This window comes from Danio rerio, chromosome 21 (genome assembly GCF_049306965.1).
Source record: "Danio rerio strain Tuebingen ecotype United States chromosome 21, GRCz12tu, whole genome shotgun sequence".
Taxonomy (NCBI): Eukaryota; Metazoa; Chordata; class Actinopteri; order Cypriniformes; family Danionidae; genus Danio; species Danio rerio.
Genome location: NC_133196.1, coordinates 34,338,122 through 34,362,848, shown reverse-complemented (window position 1 = coordinate 34,362,848; position 24,727 = coordinate 34,338,122). Strand labels below are relative to the sequence as shown.

The window sequence follows — 24,727 nt, the reverse complement described above, 5'->3', positions numbered from 1 at the left end:
ACTAAGAGACAAATTTCATTGGAAAGAAAGTGTTTTGCTTTGAACGTTCAATTAGTCATTCATTCATTTGCTTTTTGACTTAGTCCCTTTATAAATCTGGGGTCACCACAGCGGACTGAACCGCCAACTTATCAAGCATGCAGTGGATGCCCTTCCAGCAGCAACCCATCACTGGAAAACGTATATTCTCACAAATACATACCGGAGCACCCAAAGGAAACCAAACATGGGGAGAACATGCAAACTCCACACAGACCAGCGACCTTCTTGTTTTTTAGGCGATCGTGCTACCCAGTGCACCACTGTGACGCCCTTCTTTCAATCTTATAGACATTAAATAAAGATGCTCTTCCAATGATATAAGTTAACTTAGAAACTTGTGTATAATACTTCGGAATTCTTGTGTATTTTAAAATAAATAAAGAGATGTAAAACGTTCTCCTCACTAAATGGCAAAACCACAGGAATTATGGTGACAACTTGCTAATGGCTCATTGTTTTCAAATGTTTTTGAAATGTTTTCTTTCCAAGGCAACATATTTGATCTGGCAGCAGATATTTTGTGGTTTGTGTTTTAGAATTCCTCTTTGCTACTACTAATGTTTCACTGATGTAGGAGCTATGCTTTGTGAAATACGTTTTAGAGAAAAAAAACACAAGAATCCTAAATGACTGCCCTTTATTTCTTTACAATTATATCCCACATTGGCTACAATATTTTTAGATTCTAGATGTTTTGAATATGGCCACTGATGTTCAACAAATTCAGTGTTTTATAGAAATCATTTTCTTTTAAATAATCAGAAATTCACAAAACATTTATCTTACCACTAAAAAGTTTCAGCTAAGAGTTTTCTCTTAAAATCTATTCAAAAAGAGAAAAAAGATAATAAAGAGTAAAAGTGATATCAGCATAATTAAATATGCATGCAGAAACTGGCTTATGGGGATCTTTATCACAGATATACTCTATTGCATAATATTGCAGAGCCCGATATTATGTTGTCACATTCAAATAACGATTTTGGAAATTATAGGCAACACACGTCAATAATAAAACAAATATATGTTCAACTAATTGTTAGCCTCAGCGTGTGCGTCTAGTAAACCATTAACAGATATGCATATAAACAGCCTTTTAATTAGCAGAGTAATCAAGGCTAATAGTAAGACATGCAAACATAAAAGAAAAACCAAACTGGCTCTAATATGCTTTTGTCTCAAGATCATGACCATTGCTAGGCCAATTTTAGAGGAGCTTTAATGCCTAAAAACTAGCAATTAGCTTCATGAACTAATCTGTGATTGCCTCAGTCCGATTTAAACATTTATATGAAAACAGTGACAGACTTCGGCTCGTCCCTGTATTTCAGCTCATTCTTCATTTAATCCACAATTTTACAAAATGTGATCGGTTTTCCATCTACTGTAAACACTTCATCACACCACAGCTTCCATCACAGTTTCATCACAGTAAAATTGTTTTATTATTATCATCTATCTATGAATTAGAAAAGTTTCAAAAGTTTTATTTTTTAATAAACAAAAACAAAAAATGTACATCTTTAAGAATACAAAGATATTTGTAATTGAATGTAAAAATGCAAACCGTAAAAAATGTATGATTGTCTAGTAAACAGGGATGTGTGTGTGTGTGTGTGTGTGTGTGTATGTTTGTGTGTGTGTGTGTGTGAGAGAGAGAGAGAGAGAGAGAGAGAAAATCTGTGGAATAAATCTGTGCCATAAATATTTTGCGTAAATAAATTTCACGCATCTGTAACTATAAAATGGTAAAGGAAAACGAAATGTACTCATCATTTTACGAGGATAGAATTTCAAAATCTGCATTTAGAACAGACAAAGATACAACATTTACTTTGTCTTTTTGTATACGGGCTTATACATTTACAGTGTGTGTCCTTTACAAGAAATACAGTTTCTCTACAGACACGATGACCTGATTACACAAGACAATCTCACGGCAATTTGTTACTTTTTGATTTAGTGGCTAATTCGTATGATTTCGTACGATCTAATTCGTACAATTTAGTACGATTTGCTCATCCCCCAATGACGGTTGGGTTTAGGGGTGGGGTTAGGTGCCATGCCTCTTTTTAAAATCGTACAATTTCGTATAACTGAACTCGTACGAATTCATACGAATTAGCCACTAAACTGCCAAAACGTAAAATAGATAAGGCTGGATTACAAGTACAAATTAGTCAAAATAATTTCACCACTGTCACAGGCATTAATAAACAAGTGATTGCAATTACTTACAATTGGGGTAAATAACTTTTTGTAAGGGTGGTTAATTCCACTGTGGTGACCTCGGATTGATGAAGGAACTAAGCCGAAAAGAAAATGAATGAATAAATGAATTTTTGTAAGCATTTCTTTGGGCTCTACGAATTTTAAACCTGCATTCTAATGGTAACATTTCAAAAAGCTGAATTAAGGGAGATGTGTATTATCTTTAAAAATCACAATTGCTGGTTTTTCCATAAAAAATTCAAATAAAATGTGCAGTCAATGTTGTTTGTGACCAGCTATCTTATTTGCCTGATTGATCATTTGGGGTAATATCTTCTTCTGTATTAGTGTTACCAAAGCATGAAATAATACTTTATTTGAGAACACTCTCTATTAATGATCTATATGCCGTGTTTAATTAAGTTGTCCCTAAAAAAACATTACAAACTTTGTTGTTTCAATTCATTTTAAAGAGCCTCTATTATGGGTTTTTGAAAATGACCTTCCATGCAGTGTGTGACACAGCTCTAAGTGACATGAAATATCCAGCTATGGCTTAAATCTGAAAGTGTGCCGTGTTTAAAATTATTGATTCAGAGTCGACTCATAGTGGTTTATATGAATCGACAAGTTAACGAGTCTTTAGCCATGTCAGCGTGACGTTGATAGGGAACTCAAGCCCCGCCCATTTGTTGCGCGTGCAGACCCGGGAAAGTTGAAACCCCAAGCCCCGCCCACAAACACAATTGAAAGAAAAAGAGGAAGACAAACACTGTAGCAGATCCCAGTTGAATCATGTCGCGAAGACACTGTGCTCTGAAGTGTGAGGGAAAGTTAAGGTTATTTTCTCTACCCAAAGATGAGGCTGTGAAGAGTCAGTGGTTGAAGTTTATTTTTGCAAAAATACCTCAGCATTATAGCCCCAGCCTAGTGCTGTGTTCCTGTCATTTTTCTGACGAGTGCTTCAACAATCGACACGCTTACAACGGAAGATTTGTCGGCTATTTGTTAAAGAAAGGATCAAAGACTATTGATGTTTGAGACTTTTTCAGAGCTTGACAGGACATTTACAGAACACAGTTCATGAATCAGTTTCTTCCTCCATTTCACAAGTGTAAGTAACTAAAGTGCAAATAAAATGGTTGCCTCCTTGTTTTCTCTAGTTTGCAAATAATGTATTTAATTGTGTTTTGTTACTTGTAACCGCTCCACTGTATCTGGTTAACTCTTTATGGTACGTTCTTTAAATGCATCTGTGAGCTCGCGATTAACTGCCGTTTACCATTGCTATGGCCACCGTCAGCTGTTCCCACATGCGTGCGCCAGTCAAGTTTCAAAATAGGTCAGCTTTTGCCATTGTGTGGATTAATACTGAATGTGTGGTGTCATTTTCACTTATGGTTAAGAATAGAGCAACCAATCACAACAGACTGGGTCAACGGACCAATCAGCGCAGATTAGCATCGTGCTAAGGAGGGGTTTTGGAACAAATGAATCACTAAACGAATCATATGGGAGTCGCTGGGATAATTAGCTAAAAATAAATGCATATTATGAGACAATAAAAGTGTTTTTTGACCTTGCATGCATCTGTATTTTGCACTGTCTGGTGTCATAGCACACGTGCTGCTGATGATGTGACAATAAAAGTGATTTGATTTTATTAGATCAGTTTGTTGTTGAAGCCAAAAAAAAAAAATGACCCTTTTAATGCATAACAGGGGCTCTTTGAATAAGTTTAAATAAGCGCCAAAAGTTTTTTTTTTTTTTTTTTGAGTGTGATTTATGATTTGGTATTTTGCTAACTATACTCTACTCCTAACATTTCACAGATTCAGGAGCTTTTTTGTGCTAAAACATATAGTGAAATACTCTATTAATTTAAATAATTGTATTTTTAAGCACTCTTTCCTTAATTGGCAAGTCATGAGCTACTTTTAGCCTTAAGTTGTTTCGCAAATACGGGCCCAGATCTTTGATGCGATGTGACAGCCAGCACAAATCCCCTCAGAGACCCTGAGGAGAACTGGACTCAATCTTGCATCAACGGTTCTTCAAACGCAAGCAACGGACCACAGCCGGATGGCAGAGCGGCAACGACAATCCACCCAGAGCAGGCAACGACCAACCGGGTGTAACGAACAGAACTGCTGGCTCTCTTGGCCTATGGCTGGCGAGTGACAGGGAGCTCAGGTATAAGATCTGGAAAGCAGTCATCAATCACTTCAAAGCAGAGGCTGCTGCTACTCCTCCGCACTGCGCTGAACTTTAAACACACAACAACAAGGAGACAGGCTTTCAATCAATCATAATGACACGCTCCTCCATGGCCCTGTTCAACCAGCAAACCTACTCACAGTCAACTACATATCGCTCTTCATTTAGTGCTTAACGCCCAAGCCCTCTCCTAAAGCATTAATGCATCTCCCCCTCTCCCAGACGCCGACAACAATCAAACTTCTGATAAAGAGTGTTTCGGAGAAAGTCGAAGAGAGCAAAATAAGACTGCATTTGCATGCTGGAAAGCAAACTTCAGTGCTTTTCAAGAGGTTCTACTGTATGTAATTTGGCTGCCAACTCTAAATGCAAGACTGCTGCATGCTGTGACAATCTCAGCCAATCAGAGCTGCTATACACCTGGAATTAAGATGCATTTTTGACCATCGCAAGTGGATGATGGCGAATAAGGGTATAAATGTGGTCTAAAACATTTAGCTTGGCCACTTTCAACAACTCCCAGACTGGCTTGAAAATGCATTTAATTTTTGCGTGCATAATGTACACAGCCACAAAGTAAGTATAAAACAGCTACTTTTACTTGAACTATTGTTTTCATTGTATTTCACGTTACATAACATGTATTTACAGTGCATTTTTCTAAGAAAGTAGTGGATTATATACAAGGCTTATTGTTAACTTTTTTGATCACCAGCCACTTTGGCTAGTAGATTTCCAACATTACTAGCCACTCGCTATTTTCAATAGCTACAATTTAATTGTTGGGAAAATATACTTTTTATATGCATAACTTTAACTTTGACATGCTACAATTACTTGATTTGGATTGTGTGTTATGTCCACATACATTTTATTTTATTTGTGTATTTTGTATGAGCTTGCTCAATGTACATGAGCAAATGGGTTGTGGTTTCATAGTGTCGCACTGCAATAAGTTTTTTTTTTTTTTTCACATGACTTTTCAGGGCTCAAAATTAAGAATTTATCATTAATTATTGAATTTATCTTTGACCACACCAAAAATAAATTATTATTTCATACACATACTGTGTACTGTATGATAATGAAAGGATGATCACGCAGATTGTTAACTTTAGGCCAATTAATAATCTGTTCATAGTATGGTAAAAGTGAAAGCAGTAACCGCTGCTGCTTACAAAAATACATCTTTTTAAAAATCTGGAGCTCTTGAAAGCAGCAGGACTGTGGGTGCTCGAGCAACCAGTCTTATGTTAAGTTTTCTGTCAAGTCTATTTCAAAGAGAACCGATCCCACCAGTTTTGTTTCCAGGCACGGTGGTCTAGCGAAAAGAAACAGGAGTGCGCATGCTTTTTAAACAGTCCGAATGAGAGGATGATAAATTGCATTTTGCTCACGTGAACACAGTTATCAGTCCTGCTGCTTCTCAATTCTAAGATCACATTTGCATGCATACTGGGCTATTCTTATTGTCAAACCCTGTTTTATGAAAACTACAATCTAAAAATATTTCCAACCAGCCAAAGTGGCTAGTGGGAGCTGCTGTCTTACCCACCACAGCTGAAATCTACCTGCATGGGTGGGTGTTAACGTCAAGCCCTGGTTATATACTATAATTAGATTTGTTAAAGATATAGCAAAACTGAAATTTCTGTCATATACTCACCCTTTACTTGTTACAGGTATGAGTTTACAGGTATGAGGTATGAGTATGAGGTATGAACACAAAAAAAGATACTTTTTAAAATTTTGAAAAATTTTCTTCTATAGTAGTGGTATAACAATGCATGTATTCATTCCAAACCTGTAAGATATGACAGTATGGAGGTGACGGTTTAGTTCTTGTGCTTACAAACAGTCAATCCAGATGTGGTCACTGGAGTTAAGCAGGAAAGACGAAAGCAGTGCAGCAACTGAGCAGCCATTCACAAAGATCACATTGTGGACCGAATTCTTCTGATTGGTCCACTGCTGCATAACTGACATTAATAAAAACCAATCATGTGCAAGGAGCTGTTGTATTGTACACAGATTAACCATGACCCCAAAATCGATGTACATACTGAACCTTGACCATAGTTACCATTACACACCTATTCTAGTATATGTTTATCCTACTATGGAGCTCAATGATTATCAGTTTGTAACTTTTTGAAGTTTTACAAGCAAATTTCGAGAGGAGCCATTCGTAATCAGCAATAATCCAATCAGATTGATTCAAGCTTATAATAAATATACAGTTTTCGGCCTTCTACCTTATCTTCGTTTTAGAAAAATCCCCCCTTCCACCTCATCTCCTCCTTTTCCTTCCTTTACCAGCCAGTGGGAGCTCTCAAGACCTACCTGATTTCAGACCCCCTTATGGGTCATTTCTACTGAGTGGTACAGTGCGGTTCGGTACACTTTTGTGACCGTTTCCGCTGTCAAAATGTACCTAAAAGCGAACCGTACTGTACTACTTTTGTGGTACCCTTTGCAAAGTGTACCTACACTGTACACAGCAAAATATGGGGACCCAAAACAACTCTATGGGTGTTAATTTCAACACTTTGAAAGTGTCTCATGGGGTCCACTCAAAACAAAGTTAAATCAACACTTTCAAAAGGGTTGGCACATTGACACCGAAGTAAGGGTTAAATTTAACTCTGGGCAGAGTTAAAAAATTTAACTATATTTAACACCGCCTGGTGTAATATATTGTTATTTTATTCAACTCTCTTGAGTGTAAATATGGTAAAAAGGTCAAAAAGACTGTAAATTACAAAAGAAAAAACATTTTATTTGAAAACATTCACCACTTCAACAATTCATTCAGTTTTTAAAATGCAACAATGCCAAATATGCTTTAAATGTTTTATTAGTACAGACAGTATCAACAAAATATGTATGACCAGTGCTCAAAAAGGCTGTTTCAGTCCTTTGGTCCAAACTTGATGTGTTATCAGAGCAATTTGAAAGTTCAATATATCGTCACTCATAGTTTACTTCTGAACACATAATTTTCTTCTGAAATTACATTTTAAACAACTTGGCTTGCAAATCTTTCACTTCTGGTGTTTCCTTGGTCCTCCATATTAAACAGAGCAGTTTAAATGAAGGTATAAATGCTGTAAACTTGTGTGAAAACAAACTGGATCTAGGAAATCTCATCAAGCATGTCCTGTGAATGAAGTGCTTCCCAGCCACAGGATGACCTTTTTATCCATGACGATGTAGTAGCTGCTGATCGCTCGTCCGGTGGTTCCTGATGCACGGATATAGGGTGATGCTCATCTAAGAACTCTTCAAGACTCCAGCATGACTAAGAAAAATGTTTGAAAACAAATTGCAATCAAATTCTATGATATATTTAAAAGAACATTTAAAGTAAATAAAACATTCAAGAAATCTAAACTCACCTTTTGAAAATCTTCATGATGATCCACAACTTGACTCTCCCAGCTGGTTGAGGTGACAGGATATGGAAAAGTAGAAAAAACACATACATCACTGTTGGGTCTCCAAAAACAATTAGGTTAACCACTATGACTAGAACTGGAAAAACAGGCAGCTGTCTGTCAAGAATCCTGAATTTAACACAACACTTGGAGCAAAATTTAGAGGAGCTTAAAATCTTTTATATCATTTAGTGATGCTGACTTCCCCAAAAAATTGGCCACAGTGTAAAAAATATTCATAAACTTCATAAACAACAGTTTTCTGTAAGCGTGTGCGTGCGTGTGTGTGCGTGCGTGTTTCTTTACCAGATTCAACTTGTTAGGCCCTTTCAGGTCCAGTATTGAGGCCACCTTTACTGGAGTCTAGCAGATGTTTCAGGTCCAAATATAATCTAAAATATTAGGATAAGCAGAAGAGGAAAAGTGCAAAGTAAAGAGCAAAACATTATTTAAGTAAAAGTTCACCCACAATACAAAACTTATCACCTTCATGTCATTCATTATTCTTTAATGCTCTAATACCCTCTCAGCTTATTGTGAAACAAATACAGAACTTTATCAAACATACCTTCATTATTATCACCACATATGACCAAGAAGGTGTGCTTGGTCATTTCACCAACTCTGGAAATACACCATCCGTCTCTAATCAGCCACCGTCACAGGGTCTTGTGTTATTGTACAGAGAACTGTGGCTGTTAAAAAAACAACAAAAAATTAGTATCTAACACATATGCATAACCTTAAGATAAAAAAGATAGATGAACATCACAAAGTATGCCTCACACTTTTTCAGATATCTTTTGATTCAGATGTTGATTATTGATAATAAATCTACAAATCAAACCTGTATCATCATTAGGCTGCTCAAATATGAATCAGTTGATTAATTTTACAGACAGGTGGCTGTTTACAACGCACTAAATTGTCTTTAATAAAAAGGAAATGTTGTGTACAGTACATGCTAGGTTTAGCCTATAGTTTTAAGCACAATATCATGCGGGAGAAAAAGCTTGACTAAGATGTTCCTGACTACAGAAATAGCCTAACTTACTAACGTCAGACATCCCGAGTTGGGAAAAGTAATTTTCAGGGGATACAGAGTTGATTTGCGGGAGGTAGCGGGAGAAATGAGTACCTAAAGAACAATGGGATGAGTTGCGCGCGACGTACCTAAAGAGCGGTGGGGGTGACTTGCGCGCGACGTACCTGAAGAGCTGGGAGGGATGCGGTGGAGAGGGGTGTGCAAAGTGTTTAATGACCGGGCAGGAGACGCGCGATTTCCGGGAGATTATCATTCATTTGCGGGCATCTACTTGGGCATCTGGGAGTCTCTGTGCATTTGCGGGATAACGTTAATGTTAGTCCCACAACTTCCGGGAGACTTCTGTAACCTTAAAAGTCTGAGAAAGTGCAAACGCGGTCATTTAAAGACATTAATGTTAACATTCCGACTTTAATGGTTGTCAACGCTTAATATAATTCAAGCGTACGTTATCACGCGAGTCTATCAACTAACGTTATATGGACGGCCACGAATGAACCAGTTTAAAAGGGCCGCGGTGTTTAAAATAACCAAATTAACGTACACGAATAACAAACAATCATATGTTTTAGTCAGGAAGCCTTTTACAAGTAAGCATATGTTCATTTACTCACCAGATATGTTTAAGAAACTCTCCAGAGCTTATGGAAACCGTCCTGTGTTGCCGTTAGCATCCGGCCAGAGTAGGCTAAGGTTAGGCTGCTCCGGTGATTCCCTCGCTAGTTTGCTTCGAATTAAAGGAGAAGTGTCGATTTTATTTTACAGATGGGTAACAACGCACAAAATGGCATTAAGCGTGACAGAAATGTGTTGAACATGTACATTTGATGTTTTTATGCACTATGTATGCGTGAGCATATATAAAACATTCTTGAAAAGAAGTGAATAGTAATGCAGTTAAGCTAGATACACAAACGACCATGAATGAACCGCAGAAGATTAAAATTGTCACTCCATTCTAAAGTTATTAACTTAACAATATATTTACAGCTGTATTTCCTTAGAGAAAGTCAGTAAAATACCAACATTTAGGTAGTTTGACTCACCAGTTGCTGTTCTAAACCTCAGATGGAAAATGGCGTCTGGAAAATTCTTCAGTGACTGGGGCTGCATGAATTCCCGGATGTTGGAAATAACACCACCAAGTGTAGAAAAGATAACTCCTTGATTTCACACTGAATAAAATCAATTCTAACTCTTATTATATTCATTTATCAAAATCTAACTCTTTAACGTCAACACTTTACTCTGAAATGCTTCAACACCGAGAATTTAACTCAGATGAATTTGCTGTGTAATCCCGAATAAGTTGACAAAACTCAAAAAATTTGAGGTAATCAGTTACGTCAAATTTTTTAAGTTATGAAATTATCTATTTTAAGTAAACAGAAACATAAAGTTTTGAGTTTGTTGTACTCATGCAAGACACTTCACCTAACTTAAAATACCCAAGTTACTCAGCTTATACGTTTTAATTGCAATTAACTTAATTGTTTTAATTTTTCCAAACTTTAATTACTTAGTCACCCAGCTCATACATTTTAATACCAATTAACTTAATTGCTTTAATTTCTTTCAACTTTAAATACTTAAATCACCCAGCTCATACATTTTGATAGCATTTTTTAAAATTAACTTCTCCATCGTCAGTTTCACAAATAAAATAAGGCATTCGTTAAAAAAATAATAAGTGCACATTCTGTGAAGTGACTCGTTTAGTGTAAACTACATAGAAACTGTATATATATATATATATATATATATATATATATATATATATATATATATATATATATATATATATATATATATATATATATCGTTGAAGTCAGAATTATTCGCCCAAATTTATTTTTTCCCCCAATTTCTGTTTGATGGAGAGCATATATATATATTCAGTCTTGGTTGAACTATGATTCTGTCATTTACTTATTCCAAACCTGTTTGAGTTTCTTTCTTCTGTTGAACACTTAAAAGGTTATTTTTGACCAAAAAAAAAAAAAGCTGAGACCTGTAACCACCGATTTCCACAGTATTTGTTTTCCTATTAGAAAGTCAGTGGTTACAGGTTGTCAGCTTTACTTAACTTTTGTGTTTAACAGAAGCAAGAAATTCAAGCAGGTTTGGGACAAGTGAAGAGTTAGTAAATGACAGAATTTTACATTTGGACAAACTATCCCTATATATAATAAAATGCATACTTATCAATTAAAGGTAAATAAATGTTTTGAAGTTACTACCCCAGAGACAGTCTTTATTAAGTAAAAAAAAAAACAATCAACTCATTCTTTAAGGTTTCCATGCTACGAGACTTTTTATTTTCCATCATCCATGCCAAGCAAAACTTTTTGCACAAGTTCAAAGTCCTTTACTATATATTATGTGAAGAGCATACATTAATCCATACAAGACAAGAAAGGTCTGGAAGTGTGCTGTGGGTGGTGTCCAATTCATTCTTCAGGACAACAGAGACCCTCAGTGAATGCAGGGCCAATAAAGCATCTTCAGTCAGCAGGATTATCAATCTAAAAATATAATTCAAGGATATTAATGTAAGGACAGTATCACAATGACTGAGCCAATATTATATGATTCATCAACTATTCGTGATTACAAATTTGTTAAGTAAAAGTTTTCAAAACTTTCATCTTTTTATTAAACATGACTAATTGTGAAAAGAATGAATGAAGTCTTACCAGGGTGTTCCTAAAGAATCTTAAGTCACGCTCACGCAGCAAGACCAAAAGACCTCTGATAACAGTAGTCCGTCATGAACTGACATCATTCAGTTCCTGGAAATCAAGTATAATAAATGATAAATAAATGATTTTAAATCAATTTAAAACAAAAAAAAAATAATTCAAATTATATTTTAATGTATACTTTAACACGTGACCCCAAACATACCTGCTCATCATAAGCCTTTAAAAGATTAGCCAGGGTATCTGCTGTCTTGCCAGTTTTGGATGCTGTTTGCCTTGAAATTGTCATCAAATTAAATAGGTGGTGGTCCAGTTGTGCAAAGAATTTGTGGGGAAAATTCTCATTTGTAACATGTTGGTACTCTGCAAACAGCAAAAAGAAAAAAGAGAGAATTTCATAAAACAAACCCACACCACAAAATATACAATTCTAGAAAAAAATTTATTAATATTATTATTATGTTTCATTTACTTATCTATTTTTTACCTCAGATGAAAATCAGGTGTTGATCAGATGTTGAAAGCAGGATCTTCATGTTGTAAACTGAACTCAAGGTCTAGCTGAAGTTTCACTTTCCTTGTAGTTCCTATCTGTAGTCAGCAACACCCGACCTTCAATTCTGTATGACCACACAAAGTCACAGTGTCATTTAGCTGAGAGTGGAAGTAGTACAATTGCATGATGTCTAACGTTAACCTCCAAAACGGTTAGCAATAGAGCTGATTATCATGTTAGTTGCTTTGATTTGATGAACACAGATTTAATTTAAACAGTATTGAAATTTCTAAAACTGAATAGGACGACAAAGAAATTTAAGGCCTGATTTTAAAAGCTAGAAATAACAAAACTTACCTTATTGTCTAATGATGTAAAAATATATAGACTAAAATATTTATATTTTTAAGATATAAATATATTTTAAGCTACAAAATTTGCACATCAGAAAACTATGTCTTGTTTACCACGTCTTGAATATTTTGTTTTGTTATTATTTTATTTAATAACATAATTTTGTATTAATGTGTTATAGATATGCATATTTTGTTTTTTAGGCTGTTTATATTCTCTCCAGAGTAAACATTTTAAAAAATAGATTGAAAAAAAAAAAAACTTTTATCATACCCTTAAAATACATTTGACCTAAATGACATTTAAACTCATTTAACTGATCGCATTAATCAGGTAATCATTGATATGCAGAGATGTCGTCTTAAGCGCGAGGAAATATTAAGTGTTGATCAGTGCTGGTGATTGAGGTAAAGTTAGTTTTATATTTACACATTCAGACTTTCTCCTTAATAATATAATTTCAGAAAGGTAATTTTTGCATATTCTTAATGGTGAAATCATATTAGCAGCCAATGACTTTCAAAGTACAACATTGTTCAGTCAAAAAAAATAGTGCATTTAGTGTAATGTTGTTTTCATGTCATACTTGCATGTGATTTCAGAACGAATAGACAAAGTACCATGGTAAACAATTTATGGAGCAAGTCACAAGTTGTTACTAAATGAATGTATGAATATAAAACCAACTTTACCTCAATGTGGTAGTGTAAAATGAAGCTCTGCTCTGTACCTGCTCAGGTGAGGAGCGCAGCTTAAATGTTCTCCGTCAGGCTATCCTCATACATGGATCAGCAAGCAACAAGCTGCGTGTGACAGAGTTAAGTTTTGAGACTACGTTTTTGCGCGTCATCAGAAAATACCGTTAAGTGTTTAGGCGGAGATCATTTGAGTTATGATTAACGTTATGTTTCTTGCGCCTTTCGTTTCCGAAGTGCCTACAGATTGCAAAGATAATACCACATTCACACACTGGATGGAGTTCAGCGCAGCGCCAAGACATGCGGTTGTGAGAGCGCGCGTCTCCATGACAACTTCAGCACAGGCTGAGAAAAGGCATACTCGCGCCAAGATTTAAACTTTTTTGAAAAATGTAATCTGCCGATTTTAAATATTTTTTTCTTTATCACACTCTGTTAAAATTCAGAGTTAACACGTTACAACTAACGCTAACGTTGCACTGATTCTAACTTTTTAAACAGCAATGTTAACGTTAGTTAGCAACAAGTGAGGCTAAACATGTTTTCTGTAATGTACGACATGTAAACACACCCTGATTAACTCTACATTACATTGAACTGTTACTGTAATTATATTAATTAAAACATACATTTAATATTTCTTGGATTTGTAAATATTTTACTTACTGTAGTGTGAAGCGAGGCTGATCCGCCATCTTGAAAAAAACAAATGAAGCATGAGCACGTACATGAACCTGGATGACGTCAGACGCAAAATCACTGGGCTGACAGATTTTGAGTTAATGAAACTTTAAAGAGACATTTTGTATAAATTAAACCCAGCAGAATTGTTCACCTTACTTGAAAGATTAAATTTTTTCAAACTCAAAAATAAGAAAAAGTTCTAAATACTCATCAAGGTTAACTAAGATAAACGAATTTTAATGATTTAAGTTAATAGAACTCAATTCAATTAATTAGTTACAGCATTAGGGTTTACAGTGTACAGTAGCACAACAAAAGGGTACCAAAAGGTGGAGCAAGATACGCAACTGAATGCTATTGATTTACAGAGATATATCAATCGTTTGTGCAAAACCCAGGAGAATGAAAACAAAGGAACCGCCATTTTTAAATACACAGCCGAGACATTACACCGTAATAATACATAAATACAACAACGAGCCATGGTCACCCTGAGCTCAAACAAACTTTGTCGTTGTCTTGATGAACAGCCACAAAGCCAAGAAGAAGAGCAGAATCTACCCTGTGCCCTGTAGTTTTTTTACAAGGCCGTCTAAAGAGCGAGCGATTTTGCTTTCTTGTGTTTGTTTGCCACACGTCTATATTTGAAATAACAAACTTCTTGAGCGGATAATAATAATGTGCATGTGATTATTGAAGTGCTTTAACATCTGATCCTTTCAGAAAGGAACAAACGCGAGAATGACACGTGAGAAAACAAAGGAGAAGACGAAAAAACAAAAGAGCAAATGATTCTTTGAGAAATGATTCTTAGCAACCTAACATGAACAAACTGCCATGTTTAGCTATTATCATCACCTTTTGGACTATTATGAACTCGGAATAACGGAATTTCTAACAGAGCTTACATGTGCTGGTGAAGATTAAAGATACAAATGAGAGGTTTGAACTGACTGGGCTGTATGTTGCATGTTGTTTTTGAACCCAAAAAGGACTAAATGTATGTTGTGTGTAGTTTTTCTGTAATTGGTAACATATCGGAGACTGTAAGAGTCTGTATGTGTTTATATATGTTGCATTTATTAATTAATTTATTTTATATAATTGCATTTCACATTAATCTGTAGTTATAATCAAATCATGTTCATAGAAAGGTTAGTAATGAACATTTTTCCACAAGTATTCACGTGTATGAAGCATCTGTTCGTGAGAAGTGCATACAGCTGTACTTTAACATTCCCTCGAGCGAGAATGACGTTGACTAAAACTTTCTGTTATACACCCCTCCCACCAAAAGAGTACGGTTAGAACCCTTTTAACAGTGGAAACGCAAGCCTGATAAAGGTGACTCGTACCAACCCATACCATACCATACTGTACCACTCAGTGGAAACGGGCCAATATATGCTCATTGACCAGGCGGGAGCCCTGGGCTCAGTTATCTCCGAGCTCAGGGTTCTCTCCCAGGACAGCATGCCAAACTTGTTAATAGTGTCAAGCATATCTAGGTGTGAACTTTTGAAATTCAAAATATATTAATTTGTGTTCAATAAAAAAAACAATCTCATAAAGGTTTGGAATCACTTTAATTTGGTTACTATCCTTTAAAGTTCAGGTTCAGGAAAAAGATTCAAAAACAGTACCTGGTTAACTAGCTTATGTAGTGAAAATAAAAAGCACAAAACATGTACATGCAAACAGATAGATTTGTCTACAGTGGAAATGACACATTTCTGCAACAACTCTTAGGTCTGCCTTACATGTCAAGATCTGCAGGGCTGTCTACTGTAAACAGGTGAAAGCAACAGCACTCTCTCTATAGCCTATGTATTTTCTTTTGTATGAAAGAAATAAATAAAGGTTCCAATGAAAAATACATTATTTTAGGGCACAAATTAAGAGGAAAGATCAATCAATCAATCAATCAAATGTATAGAGCTTTTAGCAGTCACCTACAGTATTCATAGTATGACGGTTTTAAATATGAAGATATGTTTCTAGTGCACTATTTTTAGGTTAAACTGTTATTTTGCACACACCTGAGATTACAATACAACAATGACATTACCATAGCAGTTATAATAAATAAAATCACTTATTTAAAATGTACTACTTATTGCATGAAGAGAGCAAAAATATTGTGAAGTTTGCCCTTTTAAACCTAAACATTTCCACTAAATGCATAAAGCTAGCTCTGTCAAAACATTAACAACAACTCTGAAATTAGAGCTTGCAGTATATCTGTCAATCACATCTGCACTGTAAAACCCCAAAAGTTAAGGTAACTCAAACCATTTGAGGAAACCTAATACAAAAAAAAACACACATTTAAGTTCATAAACTAATCCTAATGAGTACTGTGAACTTAATCCATTAAAGAAAACAAAGCAATTTGAGCTCAGTAAAACCCAATAAACGAAGAGAACTCAAATCAACTGAATACTGTGAAACTCAATAAGGCAACTCAAACCATTTGAGGAAACTGATTGCTACAAACCATTTGAGTTTAAAAAATGTATCTATATAAGAACTGTGAACTTACCTCATTTAAGTTGAAGTAATGATGTATTTAATTAACTCATTTCCTTCAACACTGAGTTCAAAACTCTTTCCAAATGAGTAGAATTAACTTTCAGTCAATGTTGAGTTAACTACACTCATTTTATTTGATAAAGTAGACTTTTGGGTTTGACATTTTGGATGAAACTAATAATGTAGGCTATTCTTGTCTAATTTTAATCTAAAACTCTGTAAAGTTAAAATTTGGACCAATAATGTAACTGCAAAAATTCTATTAAAAAAGTGAAATTCTTTTTGAAAGCTTCAAAAGCTTCAAAAAAGCTCAAGTGAAAACCTAAAATATACATGAATAATACATTAAAAGCATTCATGAGGCATAGGTTGTTAATAAATGGCCTTTTGTCCAGTGAGATTTTTTTGTAACTGTTATCATATCTTGCTAAACATGCTTAAAGCCTGAAAACACACACACATACACTCACACAAACTACAAAACAAAGCATGAATGGCAGCAAATTACTGAGACAAAGAAGAAGAAAAATAACTGTGTGAATTCCAATGCAGTTTTTATTTGTTATATAATGAAATAATAAAAGAATCAACAACCCCATTCTTTGCAATGAAAGCTTCGAAATCCCGTTTTTTGAAGCGCTGCACTAAAAAGCACAAACCTAATAATGACTCACGGCCTGAACTGCACCATTTTAACACGCAAATAGATTTTCACAAGACTGTAAAAGGCACATTTACTTCATACGGCGTCTCGCAGCTGTTGAGTTTAAATGTGAATGCAAAACAGCACGAGTGATGAGGAATAAAAACAACATTTTGCTCAAAGACCAACTAAAATTAGATAGAAAGAAAACACGTCAACTTGGTTAAAAAGCCTTTCGAGGGGCTTAGCGAGACTGAAGCGAAAGCCGAGGCTTAATTACGCCTGCCGAAGCAGTTGTTTCTGTCTCCTGCTGCCTTTTACCTGTGATCCCTGTGATTTCTGAGAGCATTCCGCCAATCATATGAAACAGCATTAGAAAAGAAGTCATAACAAGTACAAAGAGAAATAAACAAGAGTGAAAACAGACAAAGATAAGGAGACAGGCTAGTTTGATAAAACTGCACTCGATATTGACGCTGTGCCAGCACTATCTTCAATGGTACACATTGGCAATGGGGTGTGAGTGGTGAGATGTTCCTCAGTGCACTTGTTGAGATGGTTTTGACTGGGGAGCTCTGTGTTTGCTCTCTGGGCTGATTGAACAGCAGATTTGGGCCACTGCAAGGTCACTGTATGCTCTATCCCACACTGAGAGGGTGAGAGCGGGTCACTTACGGATCATCACACGGATTCTGAAGAAAAGTTTAATTCATGTCTGCTCTCATATAAAGCTATTGTGTGGCTTTAGAAAATGTGGAATACAGGGAATATAATCAGTAATATGAACTTTTGTCTTTTTTATTTGGTCTCATATTTGAATGTCCAGAGTCAGACAACTTTTATTATACAGAAGAAAATAAAAATGTTCAGTGCTTTTTATATATATTTTTAAAATACAAATTGAAACATTCAGCAAGGACACACACACAGAAAAGATAATTGTTTTAAATTGTATAAATGAGATCGCCACTAAATCAAGACGTTACGAATTGCTGTGAGATCTTGTTAGCATATTCTACAGGTTTTTTCTTTCAAAAAAAAAAAAAACATTTTTAGGTCAGTATTTTTAGCCCCTTTAAAGATTTTTTTTGATTGGCTACAAAACAAACAACCTAATTAACCTATTTAATATTTTAAATTGCACTTTAAGCTGAATGCTATATTGTAAAATATATCCGTTAAATAACAGGTTCCATATCTCAGGATTTACATTTTTTATCTGTTTATTTCCAGTTGTGAATTGTATTATGGAATGCAGACATCTGCTCTACTGGCTTTTGATGATGAAAAATCAACTGTGCAATTATACATTGAATAATAAATAACAGAAAAAATACTAGCAGTATTATAACAAGCGAGACAACATATCCCATCAAACTATTAAAAATGTCAATTAATGCCACTTTTTTTTTTTTTTTTACTATTCAACATCAAATGTTAAAAAGCACAAATAAATAAATAATAATCATTCATTGTGATGTTCTTTTCAGCTTAGTCCCTTTATTAATCTGTGGTCACCACAGCGGAATGAACTGCCAACTTATCCAGCATATGTTTTACGCAACGGATGTCCTTCCAGCTGCAACCTATCACTAGGAAACATCCATACACACTCATATACACACATACACTATGGACGATTTAGCCTTCCCAATTCATCTATACCACATGTGTTTGGACATTGGGGGAAACCAGAGGACCTGAAGGAAACCCACACGATCACGGGGAGAACATGTAAACTCCACACAGAAATGCCAACTGACCCAGCCAAGGTTTGAACCAGCAACCTTTTTACTGTGAGGTGATTGTGCTACCCATTAATTCTTCACAGTGGAATTAACCGCCTAATATTGCACAATATTTATAATATATAATTAAATCTACACTACCGGTCAAAAGTTTGGGGTCATGATATGTATATATAAATGTGTATATGTATGTATGTATGTATGTATGTATATATATATATATATAATTTTTGAAATTATTATTATTAAGAAAATGATTCTGTACACAAAGTTTAATTAATTAAATGTAAAAAAAAAAGTTTAATTGTTATATACTCCAGTCATTATTGCTTTCATTACTATTACCATTACTATTACCATTATTATTATTATTGTTATTATTATTATTAATATTATTATTAATAATAATAATAATAATAATAATAATAATAATAATAATAATAATAATAATAATTATTATTATTATTATTATTATTATTATTGTTATTATTATTGTTATTATTATTATAAATAATAATTATAATAGTTAATATTATGAGTGATCATCATGTGACTCTGAAGACTGGAGTAATGAAGTTGAAAACTCATCATTAAAATCACTACTAACTATTTTTGTTAATAACTAACTACTTTTGAACAGTTATTTTATAGTGCAATAACATTTCACAACGTTACAATTTGTACTGTCTTTTTTATTAAATACATCCAGCCTTGGTGAGCAGGAGAAGCTCATTTTAAAACATTTACAAATCCTATTGACCCCAAAACTTTGACTGATAGTGTATATACTATGAAAATATATAGTAATATAAACAAGTGTAACAAATGCAATATTGGCTAATTACAAACCAGTCTATTATTGGCTAAATATAGTTTAATATTGGCTAATCTTTATCTTTAACACATTTGAATACTCCTCAAAATTCCTCTTTTTTCCCACAAAATCCAGCAGATGAAATGCTAACCAAGCCTGCAAAGTCCATATGGGCCTGTGGATCGGGACCCAAAGGCAAACAGACGAGTTAAACAAGCTTGTTTGGAGTCCTTCGTCTTTCAGTGTTTGTGGATGTGAGGACTTGATGACAGATGTTAAGAGAAGGAAACAGTAAACACTGTCTAAATGATCCTCATATGATCATCCGCTCAAAATGTGCTCGCGGGGAAAGAAGGTTGATTATGTAACTGCAGCTCTTCTGCATCATGAGTAATCCTGAGAATATTTTTTTCTGTCTCGGCCCTGCTGCCAAGCTAAACGCTGCTGGAACACTCCATCAACTCAATCACAGCGGTGGGGGGCAAATTTGAACATTACAGTGCACAAACCCTGCCATCTTCTTATACCATGACCTCACTGTCTAAAGTTTTTAGTGACAATCAATTTGACTGTGCTCGGAACATAAAACTTCAGCCAATTACATTTTTTAAATATACTTACCATATATTAAAATGAAAGCACCAGAGTAAAGTTTTACCAGGAAAACTCTAATGTTAGGTCGTTCTTTCATAATCATGACCGACCAATCACAGTTAGACATATAATGACTAAACTTCAATTTGCTGCCCATTGATAGGTGTAGTAGCCAAATAACCTCACCCTTGCCTTCATCGTCAGGCAGGAAATGCTGATCTACCTCAAATCCTGAATGAGGGATGGGGCCCACAATCTAAGCTAAGGAATCTATGCTAAGTAGTATTGATGTATATATTGATGTATATTGATGTATATATATATATATATATATATATATATATATATATATATATATATATATATATATATATATATATATATATATATATATATATGCCTTTTGAGTGTCTCTGGTAGAACCAAGCCGTAACCTCCCGCTCTCCCTCGTAAAGTTAATATGGAAAAAAAAAACGCACTGCAATTCATTGAAATTCTGCCGGCCTGGCCGTATAATAGAGCACATTTCTATTGACCCCAATGTTTAATTGGACACGTTTAAAGCAGGAAAAAAAAGATCTTTATAACCTGTTACAAATAACAATTTTGGTGTATATAGCTAATATTACCCTTCATGACAACTGTGAGGGGGGTAAAATTTGTTATAACTCATTCGTTTATATATATATTATGTTATATTAAGTCTGCATAATTAAGGGAGTGGCCACTTGAGTGACAGCTAGGTCTTGCTGGCTGATTCCGGCTGATAAGCCACTGAACTCGGCATATACATCGTATTTTGGTTTTGTTTTGTGTAGCTTTACACAATCATTTGCTATTTGGAATTATTTCTTACAATTATGAGATAATATGCCATGCTGTGTGCTTAACTGTGCTCACAAACCGTTCAAGTGGCCTCCATTTCCCAGATGAGTGAAATTCTTTTATACTTATATAGCATATCTATACATGTTTATATATTTATTTAAGATTAAGAATTTGATAGGCTATAGAGTTGTCTGAAACGTTGTCATGTGCTTGGATTTCATAAATAGTAATTGCATTTACTAACACAGACTATATTTGAAGTATCTGGAAGTTATTTGTGTTTTCCTCCTGCAGAAAACATCATAAAAACAATGCTTAGTGGCTCAATGTATTACAACAGTGTTTTTTAAAGTCTAAACACTTTATTGATATAGTTTACAGCCAAGCACATGTGGTCAGAACAAAAATTAATCACAGGTAGTTAAATAATAAGAGTTTCTCCCAAAGAAATGCCTGTCTAAGCAAAATACTAGCAGGCATCTGAAGCTCCGCCTTTTTGCCCTTTTTTGGTTGGCATGATGACGCGCAAACAATGCACACTTGTAGCTTCCTTTACATTTTTCAGAAACCTATGGTTGAAGTCACAGATACTATGTCCATATTTTTTACAGTCCATGGGTAGAACTAGATTTCTACAGTGCATGGGCAAAGATAAACAACATAACTGACACAATATCTAATTCTTTCGTTTTGTCTGAGAAGTTGTTGTAATTTCCCCAAAAAATGACATTTTTATCTGAAACAGGAGCAGATAAATCTGTAATAAGCATTCACATGATTTTAAATATTCACAGGATTCAAAAGTGACCCCAAAAGAGGTAAACAAACCTTTAAAAAAGACAGAGTAAAACTGAACTACTGCATATTCGACTGCAAGTGCCCTCTGATATGCACAGCACAGTATTTTCTGCAATAATTCCAGTTCAAAAGAAGTGTTCAATTCAAGGGTATTAAAGTGCATGAGATGTGATTTCTATGCAAATTTCATGATTATGGTTAAATAACCCTTCACATTTCCGTAATAAGTTTCGTCTGAAGACGCTACAAACAGCATAGTGCAAATCATTGTTTTTAAATGAAATAAACTCCAGAAGTTCAGCTGGTCAAGTGAATGAGACGGAAGAGAACAACAGGTGATTCTTCAGATGCTAACAAGGCAATTAAAGTTTTGTAGATTAAGAGCAGCTTGTTAAGTGGGGTTGATGAACATGCCAGCATGTCACTTGCAACAACAAAAAGACCATAATACTCTTGTATTGTGATTTGTGAATGTATGAAAATTAATAAAAATGTCATTTTGGTTGTGCTAATAACATTGAGAATGTAAAAAATGTAAAGCATTCACCACTCATATCCGGTTGTGCATTAAAAGTTATTTACAGGCCATAAATTTTCCACATGAAAATCAGAAAAACTATTTATATAAAAAGAGAAAATTAAAAAAAAATAACCAATTAAAAAAAAAAATTATTACCTTTAATTAAACATACTGTGTGTATGTATCTCATTGGTGCATGTATTTACTCTGTAATGGAAAGAGTATTGAAAAAATCATACTTTAACATATTTGAAAACGTAATATTCTGTAGTGGATTAAGGTATTGTTTAAGGTCCTTTCCTGATTGCAGTCATCATACAGTAGGTCTCTTTATCTTCTCATCAGTGACATGCTATCTAAACAAGTTTTTGGGCATGGCAAGAAACGCTTTTGCTTCTTCTTTGACACTTTTAATGTTTCCACACTGTACATGTTTGCAGCATTCATAAAGCGTCTTTGAAGTTTGTCAGTCAGATGTGATTTTTCTATGTGTGATTTGATTGGGCAGGAAAAACAGAACTAGCCAATCCCCACAGACGAGAAATTATAAACCAATAAATTAGTGACAGCAGGTTGAAGCTAAACAGTACAGTGATAGTAATGAAAGTCGCCACTGCAAAATCAACCGCCAACTATTCCAGCATGTGTTTTATGCAGCAGGTGCACTTACAACTAAATCCAGTACTGGGAAACACCCATACACTCCATCATTCACTCACTCATAAACTACGAACATTTTAACTTATTCAATTCACTTATATGTCTTTGGACTGTGGGGGAAACCGGAGAACACGGAGGAAACCCCAAGGAAAACATGCAAACTCCACACAGAAATGTCAACTGGCTCAGCCCAGACTCAAACCAGAGACCTTGCTGTGAGGCAACAGTGCTAACCACTGAGCCTTCATGCCACCCCAAAATGTGCTATTCTAATAATAATACAGTTCATTTATAGTGAGCTTTTCTAAAACCCAAAGCGCTATCACCACTATGTAGAGTATATCCACCTTGAAATGGAAGGCTATGACATTCTCATATAAATCTATATGGAGGCATCTTTTTTGACCAATGAGATTTCCTCGTGGACGGGGCAACCCCATATACCTTCGCAGAAATAGGACCAAGTGGTGGACAAAATACCCTGTGCTTATCAGTCTTCCCCTAATGCCGCTGAAGGAATGTGTCCGATGTGGCCTTCATCTCTCCAGCAAACACTTATCTCTCCACAGACGCCGGGGCTGGAGGAGCTCTGCCCCACTGGCTCTTATCAGGACACTGCAATTGGGTGGCCGCTTGTGTAAGGAAGAGTCGGGAGCCCATAAAGCCATCTCTCAGGTGGAGAAAGAGGTGATAAACCCTCACACATGCTGATACAGCAGACACATGCATAAAATATGCCTTACTATAATTGAGAACACTGGAGGGATTCCCATGCAAGCAGTGTCTCTCACGGCCCTACGACCTCTCTATCTCAGGGGCATGCACTAAATTCCAGGGGTTTCATTACCACGACGTAAAATGGGCGTGGCTCGGTCGGTGTTTGGGAAACGCCCCCTTAAAAAAAAAACAATACTGAGAGGTCACCGATCATGGTACAGGTTCTTTTTTAGCGCGGTCATTTCAAACAGGATGATTATGGATAAAGAACCTACCGCGGTGGATAACGAGGGAAAAAAACAATCATACAGGTTATTTTTTTGTTTTTATAATGTTATATTTTAAAGATTTCATTAGCAAAAAAAGCTGACCTCGTTTTACTCCGTTTTACTGTCTCTGGGCTTTTGTACTTCCATTTTAAACCAAATAATAATGGTTGTGGTAAAATTAACCGTTTTTTTGTAGTTTAAAATATAATATTCAGTCATGTTTAAACAAATAAATACCACATTTTCTGTAATAAATCGTGGTTAATTTTTCTTTCTCGATCTTAGTTAATTAACATAACTCATATTTATTTTCTATTTTTATTTAAAGTCATCATACACAAAACAACTGGGATCAGGACAGGTATCTGATGTTAACTAATATAAAAGTGATCATACATGAATCCCCTGAGATCAGGACAGGTATTTGATGTTACTGTATATAATATAAAAGTGATCATACATGAATCCCCTGGGATCAGGACAGGTATTTGATGTTAATATATATAAAAGTGATCATACATGAAACCCCTGGGATCAGGACAGGTATCTGATGTTACTGTATATAATATAAAAGTGATCATACATGAAACCCCTGGGATCAGGACAGGTATCTGATGTTACTGTATATAATATAAAAGTGATCATACATGAAACCCCTGGGATCAGGACAGGTATCTGATGTTACTGTATATAATATAAAAGTGATCATACATGAAAC

At 35.0% G+C, this 24,727-nt stretch overlaps 1 protein-coding gene and 2 long non-coding RNA genes across 15 annotated transcripts in view; all 3 read right to left on the bottom strand.

The window, feature by feature from the left end:
- tenm2b (teneurin transmembrane protein 2b) overlaps window positions 1–24,727 on the bottom strand; it is a 576,016-nt gene that overhangs the window by 329,834 nt on the left and 221,455 nt on the right. The gene's annotated exons all lie outside the window — the stretch shown is intronic.
- Window positions 7,229–10,045, bottom strand: LOC141380023 (uncharacterized). 2 transcript variants are annotated; one of them, XR_012397266.1, is made up of 6 exons: window positions 9,999–10,045; window positions 9,567–9,679; window positions 8,476–8,602; window positions 8,214–8,299; window positions 7,869–7,911; window positions 7,229–7,771 (listed from the first exon to the last, which is right to left on the bottom strand). It is a non-coding gene; the product is annotated as an uncharacterized lncRNA (long non-coding RNA). The 2 variants fall into 2 exon arrangements; XR_012397267.1 differs by lacking the exon at window positions 9,567–9,679.
- On the bottom strand, window positions 11,238–13,912 carry LOC141380022 (uncharacterized). Of its 3 annotated transcripts, none has more exons than XR_012397264.1 (6): window positions 13,869–13,912; window positions 13,197–13,307; window positions 12,142–12,274; window positions 11,860–12,017; window positions 11,649–11,744; window positions 11,238–11,477 (listed from the first exon to the last, which is right to left on the bottom strand). It is a non-coding gene; the product is annotated as an uncharacterized lncRNA (long non-coding RNA). The 3 variants fall into 3 exon arrangements; XR_012397263.1 differs by having other exon boundaries at window positions 13,235–13,307; XR_012397265.1 differs by lacking the exon at window positions 13,197–13,307.